Source organism: Gopherus flavomarginatus, chromosome 6 (genome assembly GCF_025201925.1).
Source record: "Gopherus flavomarginatus isolate rGopFla2 chromosome 6, rGopFla2.mat.asm, whole genome shotgun sequence".
Classification (NCBI taxonomy): domain Eukaryota; kingdom Metazoa; phylum Chordata; order Testudines; family Testudinidae; genus Gopherus; species Gopherus flavomarginatus.
The window spans coordinates 51,813,904-51,826,409 of NC_066622.1; the positions used below are offsets into that span (position 1 = coordinate 51,813,904).

The 12,506-nt window shown below is 46.8% G+C and overlaps 3 non-coding genes across 3 annotated transcripts; 1 reads left to right on the forward strand and 2 right to left on the reverse strand.

Moving 5' to 3' along the window:
• Nucleotides 1-4,201: 4,201 nt before the first annotated feature.
• Nucleotides 4,202-4,399, reverse strand: LOC127054614 (U2 spliceosomal RNA). The gene has a single exon (XR_007775293.1). It is a non-coding gene; the product is annotated as a U2 spliceosomal RNA (small nuclear RNA).
• Nucleotides 4,400-5,883: 1,484 nt separating this feature from the next.
• Nucleotides 5,884-5,999, reverse strand: LOC127054619 (U5 spliceosomal RNA). The gene has a single exon (XR_007775295.1). It is a non-coding gene; the product is annotated as a U5 spliceosomal RNA (small nuclear RNA).
• Nucleotides 6,000-9,120: 3,121 nt separating this feature from the next.
• LOC127054605 (U1 spliceosomal RNA) lies at nucleotides 9,121-9,285 on the forward strand. Its single transcript, XR_007775285.1, has one exon. It is a non-coding gene; the product is annotated as a U1 spliceosomal RNA (small nuclear RNA).
• Nucleotides 9,286-12,506: the final 3,221 nt, after the last annotated feature.

Consider the following 12,506-nt stretch of genomic DNA (forward strand, 5'->3'; position numbering starts at 1 on the left):
AACTACAAAAATGATACACATCTAGAGATAGCATCATTATAATCAGCCAATCAGAACCTCTCCATAGATCCCTTACAACACAATCTTTCTACAATATTGGCTGCAAACATAGAACAGTGGTGGCAATGGGGATCTATACAGTTACAGATTATGTCAATAAGGTCACAGGAGGTGACACAGCATCAGTGAGACTGATATTGGAATACTGCCTCCAGTTTTGGTGTCCTCATTTGAAAAAGATGTTGTGAAATTGGAGCTGGGGCAGCAAAGAGCCATCAAAAGTTCTGAGGGCTGGAGAAAAATGCCTTCTAGTGAGCTATTGAAAGAGCTCAACCTGTTTAGCTTATCAAAGAAGATTGAAAGGTGACTTCATTGAAATCTTCAAGGTCCTTAATGGAGAGAAAATATTGGATATAAAAAGGCTCTTTAATCAAGCAGAGAAAGGCATAATAAGACCCAATGGCTGGAAGGTGAAAAGAGACACATTCAGATTACAACTAAGGCACAAATATTCATCAGCGAGGACAATTCACCACAGGAACAAGCTACCAAGGAAAGTGATGGATTCTCCATCTCCTGATGTCCTTTAATGAAAACTAGATGCCTTGGTGGAATGTGTTTGCACCAAAAGTAGCTCTTGTGTCATACAGGAGGCCTGTGATATGCAGGGGGTCAGATTAGATGCTCTAATGATCTCTTCTGGAAATAAAGTTGACTAATTTCTGAAAAACTGAGCGTAGCGTTGGGAGCAGCATCTGATGTTTTTCTGTATAGCCAGCTAGCTTCCTAGAACGAATGCTCCTTGAGTGGGGTGACCACAGGGAGTAGCTCAAACCTCCAAAGTGCCTGGCCAAGGCAGGACATTAGCACAGCAAGGGAGGGGTGTGGCAGTGACATCACAAAGGCCTTTTGGAGGACCTCAGACTATTGGTCAAAGGTGGTGGGGAGGTGGTGACCTCACAGAGAGATGCTGACATCAGCCAGGCACGAAAGGGGCGAGGAGCCAGGGAAACCTCAGAGACCCCCGTGGCTTTACTTCAGCAAGTCTCCTTCTCCAGGTCTCTCTTTGAGGACTGAGAGAGTATTCGGGTTCACGTATGTGAGCGCCAGGAGGAACCTCTTTCGAGTTTTCCTCTTCCCTTTTCCTGATTTTACTAGAAAACAACTGTCCCTGTTTGGAAGGTAAGAGCCTCCTCGAGGTTTGAAACCTGTTCAGTCTGATCTATCTGGTGACAGTTGAATTCTAGGCATGGAAAACATGATCTTAAGGAGGCCGAATTTTATTCTGCACCTGGGATTTTGTCCCATAGAATCACTGGGGACATTAGGGTTTTTCCTTTTTGTTTCACCTTTTCCTCCATCCATCCCTCCCTCCTTTCTCCTTCTCTCTTGCTTCTTTTCTCCTTTCACCTGTTTCCCTCCCAACACCAGGAGCGGGCTGTTTGTGTGTGTGTGTGTGTGTGTGTGTGTGTGTTACAGGGGAGTGCGCGGCAGCTCCCACTGTGGGAGGTCCACCCAAAAATGGGGGCTGAAATAGTGCTCGGGTAGTGATCCCCACCAATGACCTGGGCCATCCTTTGGGCTCTCTGGTGTGCACCTTCAGCCTCCCATCCTCAGTCTCTACACTGATTGCAGAGCAGGGGGTTACTGACAGGGAGGAGACTCAGGTTCTTGTTCTTCTCTTTTAAAACCAAGTAAATAAGTCATAACCACTTATATGTTTGATGAATTTTGCTGCTTCTCTGCATTTATGGTCTCTGAGCAGTTCATGATTCTCTCTAACATCGCAGTTCTCCTCAAATACTTGCTGAATAATTACTGAGCATTGTTGTTGGTCTGGAGCTCATCCGAGAGAATTTTATTCAGGTCATTCAATGTCTGAAATTCAAGATGCGATGGTTAATTTGAAAATCAGGGCTCTTGGGTCCTATTCCCAACTCTGCCAGTGACTGGCTGTGTGACCTAAGACAAGTCAGTTCTCCTTTCTCAGCCTTAGCTTCTCCCTCTTTCAAATAGGGATAATAATGATCCTCTCCTACCTACCTCTCGGTGGGTGGAGGATGGGGATCCATTGAAGAATGTCATGAGGAGTAGTGTGTAATATAAAGTGTCCTATCACTTTTACTCAGAGCAGATTATGACATAATAGAATAGCTGAAATAATATTTTTTATTTGTATTTTTTTATTTTGAAATTCTTAAGAGCAGCAACGACTTAGCTCAGACTGAAGCATCTTTTCTAATTTTTGAGATCTTAGTGTCTCCCCTTTGTGTGCGAAGAGACAATTTAACACACTGTGACAAACAGGAGATGCTTTTGTTCTGCAACAAAATATTTTTGCAAAGAACTTTCATCTCACTTGTTTTGATTTTGAGAAACAAACTGGTTTAGTCTGAAGGGGATTTTCTGACTGAAATGGTTTCAATGAAATTTCCTGCCATTTCGATTCCTGGGCTCTATCCCTGCCTCTGGGGGGTGGTTTGCTGTTTGTTAAAACAGGAGTCAGGACTGGTGGCTTCTCTTTCTGGCTCTGCCACCGCCTTGCTGTGTAGGCCCTTGGGTAGGTCACTTCCCTTCTCTGGACCTCAGGCTCCTCCCCATCTGTCCAATGCGAACAGGGACAATTCTCGAACTCTGGGCAGTCGTGAGCCTGAGCCCTCGTCCAGACTAACCCGCGGCATCGGCGGGTTAAAATCGATTGCTCGGGGATCGATATATCGCGTCTAGTCTGGACGCGGTGTATCGATCCCCGAGCGCGCTTACATCGATTCCGGAACTCCATCAATCCGAACGGAGTTCCGGAATCGACGCGGAGAGCCGCGGACATCGATGCCGCCCCGTCCAGACTGGTGAGTACCTCGATTTTAGAAATTCGACTTCAGCTACGTTATTCTCGTAGCTGAAGTTGCGTATCTAAAATCGATTTTAATTCCTAGTCTGGACGTGGCCTGAGTGAGATAAGGGAGTTAAAGCCCTCTGTGAAGGAGAAAGGGGAGTTTCACAGTGTTTAGCACCAAGGAATTCTAAAGTTTGCTAAAATGTCTAGTCTGTGGAAACAAGAAATGGTCGGGCCAAACTTTTTAACCATTGCCTTTTTTAAAGCCCATTCAGGGATGTGAGTCCCTGTCTCTTAGGCGCCTGGGGTTCTTTATCAGCAGGAGTTTCTGCCTCTGTTTTTGTGGCCTTAACAAACCAGGTGTTGTGCCCCAGTTCTCGTCTGAGATCTCTGAAAAAGAACATCTTCCCATCCATGAACAAGACAGAACCTATCTTTAAAAGGGGAACAGAGACCCCTGGGACTTGCAGACTAGCTAGCCTCACTTCCACAGTTGGAGAGATACTGGAATATGTTCTTAAACAATCAGTTTGTCAGCAGCACCTACAGGATACTTTGGTTCTTAGGACTAGTGAGCATGGATTTGTCAAGAACAAATCATTCCAAACCAATCCTCTTTCCTTCTTTGGCAGGGTTCCAGGCCTAGCGGAGATGGGTAAACAGTAGATGAGATCTATCTTGGTGTTACTAAGCTTGCCTGGTTCAGAAAACCGGAAGGAACAGATAGAGAACCCACATTACATTTTTAAAAAAAGAATCCTTGTGATTTGTAAGCCACTGTCGTGATTTTGGGGATTTTCCAGTATTGAGGGTGGCAATAATGAGAAGTTAAGGGTTATTATTTAGCATTTAGATTACAGTCCGTTTGGGCGGAAAAAATCAGGATTGGGGCCCCTGTGTGCCGGGTGAAGCACGACACCTAGTGCCTTGTCTCGATCTTACGAACCAAGATACATAGAACGTAGGTCGGGTGGGGAGAAATCTGTGTAACTCATGCAGTTGTTGATGTACATGTAATCTCAAATATTACCAAGCACCCACCCCAAGAAAAACAAAAACAAAAAAACAACCATCTCCCCAACAGACCCAGAGTCTGGAAAGCATTTGTCCCTCATACTGTTGAAAAGATTCACAGCAGAAAGAAGGAGTCCCGCTTCTTAAATAATTATCTAGCAAGACAAAGAAGAACCTCTCACATCTGCAGACTCACAAAACACTTTCAAGAAACCATAACTGTATTATCATAAAAAAACAAAAACACTAAAGATACCAGATTTTTCTGCTATTTTCAAAGAATGTGCTTGAAAGAAAGATCATCACAGTTTAACTCTTTTCTGTTTTTCTAATTGAAAGGTTCTCTCCTAATAGAGATACACCACTGCTGGAGACACTGCAATACCAAGTCAATACATGAAGTAGACAAAACAATTTCTATTCTAACTAACCTTCTCATTTCAAAAACCAAACTAATAGACAGTCCTCACATCAAAGACATATCACAGATTACACTGATCAGAACAGACACTATCCTTTGATCTTAGCTCCAGGAAGCCAAGAAACAATGCTGACACTCTGCCATGCACACACACCCCTGCGCCCACCCATTTCTACCTCACCAGGACGAGCTCCCAGACACGCAACAAACACCATAACTAGGAAACTCTATGGAAGAATTCAAAGCAAGAACCCTTTACACATAATTCTGTTCGAAGACAGATCAGTCTTGCAGATGCCTTCCTCTCGCTGGTTTCCCCTCTAGACTCATAATTTCCATAAACCCACCCACTGACCTGTGACTACCAATCTCTCACTCTTAACTCTTACAGCAAACCAGGGGAAAGAAAGCCCATGCAAGCGCTATTCCGCAGCCCCGATGCTCTTTTCTGCTCCTTCCCACACAACTATCTCAAACATACAATCAATTGCATCAAAGCAGTTCCTCGCTATTTGGGGCATTGGTGCCCCTTAGTCCCTCTGAGGTGATCGGCTGGTTCCTTCTGGCCTTCAATGCTAGGAATCCGACTCAAAGAGCCACAACCTTCCTCCTCTTCTGCTCCTATGAACTATCCCTCATCTGGGCAAAACGTTTGAAAACACTGGTGTTTTCACAACAGGAAAGGCATGGACAATTTCTCGTCTGTGGAGAGATGAGGGAAACCATGCAATCACCTTCTGGAAGGTATATTAAGGAGGGCGGCGTAAGAACCCTCACGGACTAGATTAAGAAAACAGCTCTTCAACTGATCTTCCAACAATGATAAACTAAAATCTGCAAGAGCAGCCTTTCAACTCAGGGGCCCAATAATAAGCTGTTGCCAATAACTAACCGAAGAGTTACAAATGACTCCAAACCATACACTCTTAGGACAAACCAAACGTTAATGCAGGCTACGTCTACACTACAGGATAAATCAGAATTAGCTTAAACCGATTTTATAAAACAGATATTATAAAGTCGATTGTGCAAGTCCACACTAGGCACATTAATTCGGTGGTGTGCATCAGTGGTCCGAGGCTAGCGTCGATTTCTGGAGCGGTGCACTGTGGGTAGCTACTGTAAAATAATGAGGCCAATAACATCGATTTGCGTCCATACTAACCCTAATCCGATATAGTAATATCAATTTTAGCGTTACTCCTCTCATTTTGTAGGAGTACAGAAATCGATTTAAAGAGCCCTTTAAATCGATATATAGAGCAGTGTAGTGTGGACAGGTGCAGTGTTAAATTGATTTAATGCTGTTAAAATCAGTTTAACAGCATAGTGTAGACCAGGCCACAAACAACAACACGTTTCTTTGCTGCTCTTCAACTGTGATAACCAAAAACTTACGAAACCAGAAAGCCAGAATACACATCACAAAACAGTCCCCTAGCTAGCTAGGAACCATCTCACTAACACAATGAGCTCAAAAAGAAGAAAAGAGGCAGAAAATCCCAAACAGTCATTTTCAGAGCTCTGAGTTGTTCTCACACCCTAATAGAAAAGCTTGAGCTACTGACACCAGTTCAGGTAGCACCCTTCTGTTCTTTTCACAACAGGGAACAGCCTCCCCAAAACAAAGCCTAAAAAAAATGGGTACAAACTCAAAAATGTTCCTCTTTACAGAAATCTTTAGTAAAAGGCAAAAGATTTATACAAACTGAAAAGAAAGCAGAGTGCAGAGAACACATCGTAGAGGCGCTGCTGGGGCAACTGCGTATGCTACCACAAGTCAGGGTGAGTACTCTCACAGCCCGCTAAACCGCTAGCTTTTAGATGAAATGGAATTGACCCGATTGACAGCCCGAGTTGGATCATCAGAACCGGGGACACAGGGAGCAAAACCAGCCCCTTGATAAGGGACTTGCTTCGCTGCGGGCAATGCATTGTGGGTATATAGATAAGATGCTCCGGCCGTGTCCGGCGCTCAAAGGAGACTTTTCTCCGGGCTGCCTCTGCTCCTTCCCCAGCTGGGCGGAGATTGGGATGTGGCGAGGGTGGGGAAGCTGCTCTCGTGAGACAGTCCCGCTGATGCCCAGGCACATGGAGGACGGAGCCCGGACGAGAAGCCAGAGGGCACTTGGCCCACAGCTCAAATCCGGAGCAAGAGCACACACTTTGCAAAGGAACAGGAGCCGGGATCTTGGACATGAGATTCTATCTGCCAGCGGGGGTGTGACCCCGCATTGTACCTGCTGCTTGGTTTCCCTCTGCTGCAAAGTAGTTGCCCTCAGATCCTTGGGGTTCGCTGAGCTGCAGCTCACCTTGATACACGGGAACAGCTTAAAAATCATGGAATATCAGGGTTGGAAGGGACCTCAGAAGTTCATCTAGTCCAACCCAATCCCCAACTAAATCATCCCAGCCAGGGCTTTGTCAAGCCTGACCTTAAAAACCTCTAAGGAAGGAGAGTCCAACACCTCCCTAGGGAACCCATTCCAATGCTTCACCACCCTCCTCATGAAAAAGGGTTTTCCTAATATCCAACCTAAACCTTCCCCACCACAACTTGGGATCATTGATCCTTTTGTTCTGTCATCTGGTACCACTGAGAACAGTCTAGATTCATCCTCTTTGGAACCACCTTTCAGGTAGTTGAAAGCAGCGATCAATCCCCCCTCAGTCTTCTCTTCTGCAGACTAAACAATCCCAGTTCCCTCAGCCTCTCCTCATAAGTCATGTCTTCCAGCCCCCTAATCATTTTTGTTGCCCTAGGCTGGACTCTTTTCAGTTTTTCCACATCCTTCTTGGAGTGTGGGGCCCAAAACTGGACATGGTACTCCAGATGAGGCCTCACCAATGTCGAATAGAAGGGAACGATCAAGTCCCTTGATCTGCTGGAAATGCCCCTACGTATACAGTCCAAAATGTCGTTAGCCTTCTTGGAACAAGGGCACAGTGTTGACTCATATCCAGCTTCTCATCCACTGTAATCCCTAGGTCCTTTTCTGCAGAACTGCTGCCTAGCCATTCGGTCCCTAGTCTGGAGCAGTGCATGGGATTCTTCCGTCCTAAGTGTAGGACTGGGCATTTGTCCTTGTTGAACCTCATCAGGTTTCTTTCGGCCCAATCCTCTAATTTGTCTAGGTCCCTCTGTATCCTATCCCTACCCTTCAGCGTATCAACCGCTTCTCCCAGTTTAGTGTCATCTGCAAACTTGCTTAGAGTGCAATCCACGCCATCCTCCAGATCTTTAATGAAGATATTGAACACAACCAGCCCCAGGACTGACCCTTGGGGCACACCGCTTGATATCGGCTGCCAATTAGACGTGGAGCCATTGATCACTACCCGTTGAACCCGACGACCTAGCCCGCTTTCTATCCGCCTTATAGTCCATTCATCCAGTCCTTATTTCTTGAACTTGCCGACAAGAATACTGTGGAAGATTGTACCAAAAGCTTTGATAAAGTCAAGGAATAACACGTCCATTGCTTTCCCCTCATCAGCAGACCCAGTTATCTCCTCACAGAAGGCAATTAGGTTAGTCAGGCGTGACTTGCCCTTGCTGAATCCATGCTGACTGCTCCTGATCACTTGCCTCTCCTCTGAGTGCTTCAGAATTGATTCCTCGAGGACTTGCTCCATGATTTTTCCAGGGTCTGAGATGAGGCTGACTGGCCTGTAGTTCCCCAGATCCTCTTTCTTTCTTCCCTCTTTTCAAGATGGGCACCACATTAGCCTTTTTCCAGTAGTCCGGGACCTCCCCCGATCACCATGACTTTTCAAAGATAATAGCCAATGGCCCTGCAATTACACCCGCCAACTCCTTTAGCACCCTTGGATGCAGCGCATGCAGCCCCATGGATTTGTGCTCATCCAGCTTTTCTAAATAGTGTCGAACCACTTCTTTCTCCACAGGGGGCTGGTCACCTCCTCTCCATGCTGTGCTGCCCAGTGCAGCAGTCTAGGAGCTGATTTTGTTTGTGCAGAGGGGGCGGGGGCGGTAGGAGGAAAGCATCAAGTACATTAGCTTTTTCCACATCCTCTGTCACTAGGTTGCCTCCCTCATTCAGTAAGGGGCCCTCACTTTCCTTGGCTTTCTTCTTGTTGCTAACATACCTGAAGAAACCCTTCTTGTTGTTACTCTTAACATCTCTTGCTAGCTGCAACTCCAAGCGTGAGTTGCCCTTCCTGATTTCACTCCTGCCTGCCTGAGCAATATTTTTATACTCCTCCCTGGTCATTTGTCCAATCTTCCACTTCTTCAAACGGTGCTGCCTGCCAGTGCACTCAGCCTCACTTGGCAGGTAACAAAAGGGATCGAGTGGTCTTCTAGTTTCTGGAGAGTGGCTGACAACACACGACCTTCTGCACTGAAGAGAAACTGACGTGAGAGAAGGCAGGGGAGGTCGTTCTTGCATTGGACCAACTTGCAGTGGGGAGAGAGAGAAGCAAAATGCAAGCTGCACTCTTTCCCCAGCAGCAGGTGGTCCATGTCGTCTCTCTGATAGCCTAGATGCCTGGGATGGGACCCGGCTACAATTACAGGGCACGCAAGAGCCCTGGCCCGGGCAGGCAGGCGGAGGGGCCTGAGCGGAGGGGCGGAGCCGCGTGAGCATGTATGCAGATCTGTGTGCGAGCAGAGCATTGTGGGAGAGGAGGCAGGCTGCCCAGTAGGGCCCGACTTTGGCACCGGGAGCTTGGTGTGGAGAAGGGAGGGGCCTCAGGGATGCGGCAGGGCAGCTGTCGGCAGTGGGGGCCGGTGTGGGCAAGGCCAGGGGTCGGGGAGAGCGGTCAGCCCTGTGTCTTATAAGTCTGGGGAGAGTGAGGGTGGGCAGCGGCTGGGCAGTAGAAGCTCATGCTTACCTGGCAGGGGAGATACCATGGTTGTGAAGGTGGTTTTTTCCAGTGTGAGGCTTTTCTATTGCACTGTGTGTTTGATTACCCTTGTGGTTTCCCCAAATGAGGGAAACTTGACTGCATAATTTGTGAGAGTGGGGGACTGTGTTTGTACTTTCTCCTGGCAGTTGGTTGAAAAGACAGAAAACAAAAATCTTGGGATACATTTAGTACAGCATGCAGTTGTATGGTTGGTTTTAACCAAAGCAGCTTTTTTTCTGTGTCTGTGTGACTGCTCTTTTTTGCATGCTCTGTAGTTCTTGGCACTTTTGTCATTCCCCCTGATGATGGGGCAAACAGAGAAAAATCAAAGCTCAGCTCTGAAACTTTACCTGTGGCTTACAAGGCTCTGTGCTTTCTTGACTTTCCCTGGTTTTTTGCAGCTGATCTGTTCTCTAGTCTGCTTTTGGACGGGGGGGCTTGGACTAATGCCTTCTTTTGATCCAAGGGAAGCTGCCTGCCTGCCTGCCTGCCTGCTCTGCTTCTTTCCCTGCTTGTAGCTTCTTGCCTGGCCCTCCTTCTTGGGCTCTTCCTCCTTTGAGGGGAGGATGGCCTGTCCAAAACACCTGTCCCACCCGGTCCCCTCATCCAGCAGGCAGCCTCGCCCCCTGCCCTGGGGCTTCTTTGGCTTTTGCTGTCTGTTCCTGTCTCTTGGTGGCACCCTGTCTGTGCTACGGAGACCAGGCTGTCACAACCCTGTGCTGGAGGAGGTCTTTCCTTTGCTTTAGGCCCACCGCCTCCCCAAATGCCCTTAGCTACGCTGGAGGTTAGGGCGGCGTGGCCACGTCACCCAAGAGCGGGTTTCCCATATGCGCACCCCTGACAGATGGAGCTGTTTTGACTTCACTGTTCAGGATGCACCAACCCTCGGGCCTGGTCTGCACGGGGAACATAAATCAGCACGACTATGTCAGTCCGCGCCTTGGTGGGAAGATTTCTTCCGTCGACCTAGCTCCCGCCTTTCGGGGAGGTGGATGGCCTGCACCAAGAAGGAAAACTCTCTCAAGGACCCTTCTCCGGGAACAGTGCCCTTCCGTTTGGGGAGATTATGCTGCTTTAAAAAAGAGAAATAGTTGAACTGGGTTTCTCTGTGACAAGGTTGACTTTGTCTTGCTTCCCTCGTGGCTCCCTATAGCAGTTGTGTTCTGAAATCTTTGGGGTTTGACTTCATTTATGATGAAATCTTGCTGTAACTTTATTCTAATTTGGAATGAGTAACTAGACCTGAGCTTTTTGGTGTGTCATTGGAGCATTGTTTAAAAACCTGGGATTCCACTTTCTGCTGCCTTTCCATTACATTTCCTCTGAAAGCCCACTCAAAGCCTCCACTTCCCACATAACTCTCTCAAACATGCAGTCATCAGGCATACAGAAGATGCTTACAGTTTCACTCCATACCAGTTGTCATGTTATAATTCCCCACTCTGAACCTTAGCGACCAAATGATGGGGTACCAGCATGAATTCCTCTAAGCTCAATTACCAGCTTAGAACCTGTAGTGCTGCCACCAACCAGGAATTCCAGTGCCTGGTACATTCTGGTCCCCCCAAAACCTTGCCCGGGGACCCCCAAGACCCAGACCCTTTGGATCTTAACACAAAGAAAGTAAACTCTTTCCCTCACTGTTGCCTCTCCCAGGCTTCTCCTCCCTGGGTTACCCTGGAAGAACACTGTGATTCAAATTCCTTGAATCTTAAAACAGAGAGGACAATTCACCTTCCCCCCTCCTTCTCTCTTCCCCTCCCAGACTCTCCCTGAGAGAGACAGTAATCCTAACACAGAGAAATTAGCCTCTCTCTCCCCCTTCCCTCCTTTCTCCCCACCAATTCCCTGGTGAATCCAGACCCAGTCCCCTGGGGTCTCACCAGAATAAAAAAACAATCAGGTTCTTAAACAAGAAAAGCTTTTAATTAAAGAAAGAAAAAACAGTAAAAATTATCTTTGTAAATTTAAAATGGAATAGGTACAGGGTCTTTCAGCTATAGACACTGGGAACACCCTCCCAGTCTAAGTATACAAGTACAAATTAAAATCCTTTCAGCAAAATACAAATTTGAACTTCTTCCAGCCAAATACACATTTGCAAATAAAGAAAACAAACATAAGCCTAACTCACCTTATCACCTAGTACTCACTATTTTGAACTTATAAGAGCCTGTATCGGAGAGATTGGAGAGAAAGCTGGTTGCACGTCTGGTCCCTCTGAGCCCCCAGAATGAACAACCACCAAACTCTAACAGCACACACAAAAACTTCCCTCCCTCAAGATTTGAAAGTATCCTGTCCTCTGATTGGTCCCCTCATCAGGTGACAGCCAGGCTCACTGGACTTGTTAACCCTTTACAGGCAAAAGAGACATGAAGTACTCCTGTTCTATTAACCCTTACTTATCTGTTTATGACACCAGTCCATTCCTTGCTGTTTCCTGTCTAACCACTGCACACATATGGTATCCCCTCCCTACCCAGAGCTGCTTCCCAGCTTTTGCGCTCAGGACAGGAAAACGAGAATGGAGAGGTAAGCTATGCAGGGAACTCTTCCTCAGCTTGCACTCCACTTGCAAAGGGCCTTTTGGGGTCTTCTATGGACTTCAGGTTTCATTTGATTTCCAAGGTTTATGGTCTCATGAATTAGCCATCTCTCCTAATTCAGGGATCCTACATGTCAGACCAAAGATCGATGGCCCAAAAGAGCTAAGAAACAGAAATAAAGCTGAGCGCTAGGCATTACGTTCAGATGAGCATCCAGAATCTGACTGTGCCCTGGCATGTTCAACACGGCCGAAAAGAAGGAGCTCGTCAGGTCCCTCTGCTAGCACCCAAATCTGATGTCTAGTCAGTCTGCTGGGAAATAAGGAAAAGGAAATGAATGAAGAAGCCAGGCAATAACAAGGAAATAAAGAGGTTTGTTGAAGAGGTTCTGTCTGATTTACCATCTTCCCAGGAATCCATCAAAGTTAAAGACCTAGCCCAGTATCCTGTCTTCTGACAGCGGCCAATGCCAGGTGCCCCAGAGGGAATGACCAGAACAGGGAATCATCAAGTGCTCCATCCCCTGTCGCCCATGCCCAGCTTCTGGCAAACTGGGGTTAACTAGTGATACCGCTGGCGAAGCGTCACAGATGGACCTATCCTCCATGAATTTATCTAGTGCTTTTTTGAAGCCTGTTATAGTCTTGGCCTTCACAACATCCTCTGGGAAAGAGTTCCACAGGTTGACTGTGTGGTGCGTGAAGAAATACTTCCTTTTGTTTGTTTTAAAGCTGCTGCCTATTAATTTCATTTGGTGACTCCCTAGTTCGTGTGTTATGAGAAGGAGTAAATAACTCTTCCTTATTTACTTTCT